This window comes from Alligator mississippiensis, chromosome 7 (genome assembly GCF_030867095.1).
Source record: "Alligator mississippiensis isolate rAllMis1 chromosome 7, rAllMis1, whole genome shotgun sequence".
Taxonomy (NCBI): Eukaryota; Metazoa; Chordata; order Crocodylia; family Alligatoridae; genus Alligator; species Alligator mississippiensis.
Window position 1 is genome coordinate 25183461 of NC_081830.1, and position 7529 is coordinate 25190989.

The 7529-nt window shown below is 46.6% G+C and overlaps 1 long non-coding RNA gene across 1 annotated transcript in view; it reads right to left on the minus strand.

Moving 5' to 3' along the window:
- LOC132251394 (uncharacterized) overlaps nucleotides 1-1347 on the minus strand; it is a 399437-nt gene extending 398090 nt beyond the window's left edge. The window contains exon 1 of the long non-coding RNA XR_009463407.1: nucleotides 1034-1347. This is a non-coding gene — a long non-coding RNA (uncharacterized LOC132251394). The remainder of the gene's footprint in view (nucleotides 1-1033) is intronic.
- Nucleotides 1348-7529: the final 6182 nt, after the last annotated feature.

Genomic DNA, 7529 nt, shown 5'->3' on the forward strand with positions numbered 1-7529 from the left:
GCAGCCCCCTGCCGTGGATTATGTTTTATTTCACTAGGCTTACATTACCTGCCCAGAACACCTACCAAGTGGCGTGTAGCCCACTCATGAGTCTTTTGGATGCATGCCCAGAATCATAGGTGCCAGGAAAAGAGGCTTTTACTAACAGCACCTGGAATAGCATAACAAACTATCAGCTCATTAGCAATCAGTCACATCTTTGCAATGCAAGAGTGTCTTTTTTTATTATTACTACATACTGCTTTACAACTCAAGGCCTCCCCTTCACTTGGCATCTGTAAAGATTTAAATTAAGAATTTTTATTTTGACACGATTTTGGTTTTCAAGCTAGCTGGCACTGAAGCCACCTCCTTACAGTTGCTAACTTCTTGGCTTTGATGTGTATGGTGCTACACCAGGCATGTTTTTAACACCACCAAAAAAATGGTACAGAAGAAACCTGGGTTTGACTTTTACCATGACCTTGCATTGAAAAGACTATTGAAATGGTAAGAAACTACCTGTGCTACAGGGTACATGCCTTTTACTAAGAGAAAGTTCCTTTTCCCTCTGCAAGACAGGTGTAGATTTTGCATCGGTAGACCTGAAACTACTGAGTCGTGGCAACAAACCAGATCCTGAAGTGGCAGTGGCATAATCTAACTCCATTATTTTGAGCTACACTTAAGTAGGCCAACTGCAACTCTGACCCTATGAACTGAAAATGCATGGAGGATTTATCATTGTTGCTTTTGCTTTTACATTGCAAAAAACTGTCAGAAGTGCTTAAGTTACTAAGGAACTCAAATGCCACTTGAAGAAAACAAACACAATGAACAAAAAAGATCCTCCCCCCAAAACTAAGAATGGAGCACCAAAGTCACTTCAGCATTTCTAACCTTTCCATTTCCATAATTTTACATTAAGAATTTTTCTTTTAACACAATGCTTTTGGCATCCAGGCTGCCCACTTCTGAAGTGAGCTCCTGATAAGAAGGTGCATTTTTCAAACAGAACCCACACACAGCCTTTGGGCCCACAATTACAGCTCACCTAGTAATCTTATTTGGTTAGCAGGCTTGTGGTTAGCAGACATGAACCTTGGCTACCCAAGGGAGGATGCTTGCTTATTTCTTCTTTGCTGTCGAGGGGCTTGATATGCTTTTTGACTGTCAGAGAAGAGCAACTGTGGAAGTTCCCCAAACTCTTTCTCTCATCCAGAACTTTACAAAAAGGCTGAGACCCACCCAGAGAAAAGCCCCACTGCCCAAACTACTTCATCCAAACACCAGTAGGTAGTCTCTCCCCCAAAAAGAGAAAGAAATGGAAAAAAAAAACCCTTCCAAAAGTTTTTAAAAATTACCAAATTGCCTTCCCTTCAATCCCCATACCCTTCTTCTAAGACTGCTTTTAATTAGGGCCATAATGAGTCTCAGCTGCAGTGGTTTCAGCTCCAAGTCTCCACCTTAACCCTTTGCTTTCCTCCTAGGCACAGGATCCGTTTAGGGCCATGTCAGTGCCAACAACCAAGAGGAAATGAGCACAATCTGTTCTCCAGTGGAAGTGAATAAACAGAAAGCAAGGCCAGAAATACAGTGGTGTGAAGTGACATGTTGGAATCACAGATACGCAGCAGAGGCTCGCATGCTGTGTGTTCGCAGAGCTTGTCAAAACACACACACAATGTTTTTTTCCCCCCTTCTGTTTTCAGACTCACAAAACATTTTGGAAAACAGTCAGGGACCCTAATTAGGCCTTTGTCTAGGAACAGCGTTGTTTCTAAATACCGTGCACTGTTTTGAAGCAATACTGGTGATGCACTTATGAGACAAACAGATTTTGTGTCAGCATCTGTTGGGGATGATAGCTTTATTATAAAAACCTTGGTTTCTTCTATATTTACTTCCTCCCATTCAGCAGATATATTTTCTTCACAAAATAAGAGAAATTACATAAAAGTGGCAGATAAAGTTACTGACATACTGCAAGACAATGTCTGTTAGCAGGGGACGGTATGACCTGCTTTCAGATGGCTTGCATTTGCTGCCCTACATTTTCAAAAATGATAAGCAATTCTGGGCACTCAGTGCATTACATCTTCAAAGGATCTGAATGTCAGAAGACAGATGTTTCTTTCAGATCCCAAGCCCTGGTAATCACTAGTCACTAGTCGCTTTTTAAATTCCAGGCTCCTTAATGTTGCAGGACTGGCTGGACCTAGAGTGTAAAAGGCATTGCAGCTGATACAGTTCTGTCTCATCTGTTGTGAGATTAAAAAAAAACAAACCACACACAGCTTTTCATATGGAAGAACTGCATGGGACTCAGCATTTTACAGATTACTTTTGCAATGCTTGTAACCAGTTTGCATTCACAAACCTGTGTTCATGGAATTCAGACCAAAGTTCTCCTTCCCTCTCCCTCCTCCCAGTTAAAAAAAAAAAATCCTGTGATATGGATTAGGAACAGTGAAAAAATTGTGATTTTGATTAAGTTCTGAACTGTGGGCAGGCAGGTTTTTTTGAGTGGGATGCCGGGGGGGGGGGGGGAGCTGATGGGGGAAAACATACAAGGCCATCACAAATCCATTTTCCTCAGAAGCACTTGATATGGTTATTGTGCAGGCCGGGGGCGAGCCGGGCCCATCTTTGCGCACGCAGGCTGTGGCCAGCAGTCCGGGCACGCGGGGTCTCCTTTGCACCGTGCATCTCTGAGATGCAAAAGAAATGCACCATGCAAAGAAGGCTACAAATCTGGCAGGAAAGCCCCGTTGCACCGGAGTTCTCTCCCACAGCAAAGAACTCCACCGTGCAAGGAAGCTGTAATTTTAGCGGGAACATAATTTAGCATTGCCGAAGCACACACAAACAAAAACTCACAACTTTGGGTTGTGACATCCCTTCTTGCTGAGAGCATAGCTAAATTATGCTATACTCTTCTAGCGATCTAGAACCTTGTCGTGAGTCATCAAACGAGCAGACAAACAAACAAACAAACAAACAAACATAAAATTCGCTGCCCTGGGATTAAGTTACATAACAATCAAGAAACAATAATCAACACAAACACATAATCTGATTCATAACAAAATTGCACGATCAGGGCTTCAGTGGGTGTCATGACAAAGTCATACGTCAGGCCCTCACTTCTTTCGGTGATGTCATCCCTCTCAGGGCTCCTCCTCGCCATGCACTCTGAATCTCGGATCTGTAAACAGAAAACTCTCAAAAAATAGATTAATGATCTTATTCAACAAACTTAAACAATTTTCATGGCTCAATTGGATGAAATCGTTGAGGATCCATCATCTGGCTCTTCTAAATAACAAAAACCTAACTCATAAGCCAATTGCCATTGGCCTGCATCTCCTAAAATCCGAAGCTGCCGCTTGTTGAGTCCGGAACGCTGTAGGAGAAATCCAAACATGTATCGCTCCTCTAGGGTTCTCGGTGGCAATGGTGGAAGATCGGATTCACGACGTCTGGTGCCTTGAGGTCCGGTCAGGTGTCGACAGTCCCGATCAAGAGACAATCTTGGCTCCATCAGGATACGCAGTCGTGGCAACTGACAAAGAAGATTACTCTTAATCACGTTTAAATTCCATGGCCATAAGATCTAGCCATGAAATTATAGCTTCATCAGATTCCATCTCAGATTCCTTATATAGCTGTTGTAATTCTGTCCAAGCACGAATGCGACTGGTGACGACATCTCGCTCATCAGTTGCTTGGTTGACCGTGGCTGTAGGGCAACCTGCTTTTTCGGGAGTTGATGCTGTCATAGGCTGAACTGCTGCCGCGGGAGTCACTGCTGCTGTTACTGCTTCAGGCAGGAGGGGCGGATGCACTCCTCCGCTTGACTCTCTCCTTCGTTGGCAGGAAGGCGTGGTCGGCAGAGGCGTCACTGCGTCGCTAGGCGGGGTTGCTGGCGACGACGCTGCGTCGATGGGCGGAGTCGCTGACCGAACTCTCGCGGGTTCTTCAGAAGCTCCACCCTTCTTTTCCGGTTCTTCCACGCGGACTCCCTCTTGCTCGGCGCCATCTTGGACTGGCGTTTCAGGCTCCTTTTTCTCAGCCGCTTCTTTGACCGCTCGGATAGCCATCTGCAGCTGGGTTTTCAAACTTAAGTTCTTTTGCATTAGATTCATTATAGTACGAATAGTTGCACTACATTCTCCCCCCTTGTTGTACCACGGGGCCACCCTCTCATCTGTGGCTCGTTCCTCCGTCTCCAGGTCTTCGCGGAGCTCAGATGGTAGCTCGCGACCCCTTAATCTAGCCGCCATGAGAGGAGGGAACCGGCCGATCGACTCCGGTTCTTCACTCTCCCGAGCATATCGTAGGCATTGGGCACACTCCCGGGTGAAAGTTGGATTCATTTTGCCCACCAGGTTGGGTCCGGCAAGGGACACAGTATCGAGGGGCCTGAACAGGACCCGCTCGTCTCTCATTATACACCCGAATGCCGCGGGGAGCAAAAACACTTCCCTCTCTCTCGGGGCTCCGTCTTCAGAGACTCCCTCTTCTCCCTTCAGCAACAGGCGTCCGCTCACAAATCTTTCACCCGTTCCGCCCGCCTGGTGGTAAGCGATATGAGCCTCCAGTTCCTCAAATCTTTTGACTTGGTGTTGGTTATCGCGCCAAAGGCAGTTCTGAACCAATTCTAGCTCTAGCGTGTTTTCTCCTGATCCCATCCTCGTTGCCATGTGCGGGCCGGGGACGAGCTGGGCCCGTCTTAGCACACGCGGGGTTGGAGAAAACCACGTGGCGGCAAGGCACGTCTAGGATTGCGCTCGGCGACGGGGAGAGGCCAAAGGCTGTTTAGACCTCTTTTGCCTGCTTAAGAAAGACGCGTTGGGTCCATAAGGGTCCACATGGCTTAGAGATCTTCACACAGCACGAAGTCTCCTCCGCGAGTTCTGTCTCTCTCCAGTTTTCCTCTCTCTCCGACTTGGGAGGAAACTACCCAAGCCTTTTGTACGGCTAGCAAGCCAATAGCTAGCCGCCACGTATGCCTTTATTCAGAATCGGCCAATGTGGCCGCAAATCTGAATACAAATGGCAGGAACTCCTTTGCACTGTGCATCTCTGAGATGCAAAAGAAATGCACCATGCAAAGAAGGCTACAAATCTGGCGGGAAAGCCCCGTTGCACCAGAGTTCTCTCCCGCAGCAGAGAGCTCCACCGTGCAAGGAAGCTGTAATTTTAGCGGTACGTAATTTAGCGCTGCCGAAGCTCACACAAACAAAAACTCACAACTTTGGGTTGTGACAGTTACTACCGGTCAAGAGAAACAATGCACAGATCATTTCTGCAGGGTGTCCTTAGGAGCGCACACTTGGGTTTATGCCAATTGCTGCCATTTCTTCTTCATATTTGCTGATGGAGCTGGGCATTCAAGTCACAAGAGCTAAAGCTCATGAGCAGGGCAGACACCTTGCCCTTGTGCTTCCCACAGGTCTGCCAAAAAACCTAATTGAATCATATTCTCTTTGAATGGACTCAATCTCTTAGCTAAGTATCTGGCTTTAAGCTTTTTTGATGGACCACCTACAGACGCTTCCTCAGCCTGACGAAGGGTATTCGTACCCGCAAGCGTGCAAAGAAGAATTTTTCCACCAATTTGAGTTGCTCTAAAAAAAGATATCGGATTTACCCAAAGAACCTTGTCTGCCTATGGCCTCAGACCAGCACAGCTACAACCTACACCCCTGAGGCTTTACCCTTGACAGAGGTGGTCTAAGTACTGAGGAAGACATCAACGTGCAACCGGGGGACTGTTACTCGAGCCTTGATGGGCCCAGAAATGTATGAGGTGAAGAAAGGCTGGGGACCTGTGACACCTCTGACTGGACCAACTGTACAGTCAGTAGAGATTTGGACAAGGTTTCCATGGCCTTCTCCAGGTCTGGGCTCAGTATGAAGAAGGGCACTTTGGGCCTGAAAGCTTGGCCAACAGGCCCCACAAGTACACAACAAAGTAAAGGAAAGGTATCCCAAATTTAAAAAAACCCAAACAAACAGACACTAAACTATACTGTTTACACAATCCCATGTAACTTAGAGCCTTGGGCTTGTTGAATGTCTGTACCGCACAGGATTTGAAGCACCATTCGCTGAGAGGCTAATGTGCTCCCTCGCGTGCCACCACCCAGTTGTGAGCCAGTGAGTGTTCAATTAACACACCCCATCTCATAGTAGGGCCCGTGGGACTGCTGTGAGGATCGATGCACCGCTAGTTACGAGTGCAGAGAGCCGAGGGTCATTGCAAGCCCAAGAGACCTTTGCAGAGCCCCCGTGCTGGCTGCACCTGAGGCAAGGCCCTAATGGAGTCCCTGGCTGCAGATGGCTTAGGGAACGTGCAGGGGTAAGAGTGCTGGGCTGACTTTATGCACGGCAGCAGCTCTGGGGATGGGGCCAGTGGCTTTCAAGCCCTAGCAGAGGTTCAAGGTTGAAGTGAGTAGAGGCATATCAGGTGCTTGCTGGAGCAGGGGCGCTACCTTTTGCAGAAGCATGGACGTGAGCAAGCTGTTCCTGGTGCACGCTGGAAGGAGGCAGCAGATATAAGGAGAGCCCAAATGGTGTTGCCAGGTGGACAATAATTATTATATATGCCCAGTAATTTCCACCCTTGTATGATGTCCAATCAATAACAGTAAAAGTGTTCAAATTGTACGTTAATTGTTGAGGCAGCTAATTAGTGTAGCAACTGCAACACCCAAGTCACCCTCAGGAAGTATTAACTGACTTTTGCGTTTGCTGTTACCACTTTCTTATGACTGCTTGCCTTGAAATAAAGAAATACTTCAACTTTGATAACCCCGTTCTCACCCACTCACTGGCAATATAAAGTAAATAAGAAAAATACTTATTTGCATACTTATTTGCATATTTTTCGGTATATGATAGTTTTTCAGTGCATATGATAATTTTTAAGCTTCTAATATGATAATTTCATATTTAAGAGCTGGTAATGCCAAGTCCGAGCCTGCACTGAGCCTGTTGCCAGCAGGGGCTGTGCAATGCCCAGCATGGGGGCATCATGCTTTCAGGGCACAGCTTTGGCACCAGCAGTGACTGGGGGGGCATCAAAGGTACAGGAGGAGGAGAGAGACCATAGGGCTGCAGGCACCTAAAGAAATCCCGTCTGATGCCTCCAAGAGGCAGGCAGGATAAAGGCAATAGTCTGTAAGGAAAAATGCACTGAGGAGTCTCTCCATGCCATTTATTCCTCTGTGAATAAGGGGGGGAGGCTCATTATGCATTCTGCCTCTGTGGCTCTGTAGAAATGAAAATGCTAATTGGTTTACTTGAAGTTTAATTGAAAATTAATAGGACTTCACTAGAGATTTGTTGAATGGGACCAGAGTTAAAATGACATTTGATTCTAGTCAGACTCGAAATCAAGGACAGGGAATTTGAAGACAGTGGCTCGATGCTTTTTAAAATGCAGGGGATACATACTTGTTTGGTTGGTATCAGTGCAAAGATGAGTCGTTGCTTTTAAAAACGGGGGGTGAGTTGGGGTGAATGGCAGAGCAGAGTGACTC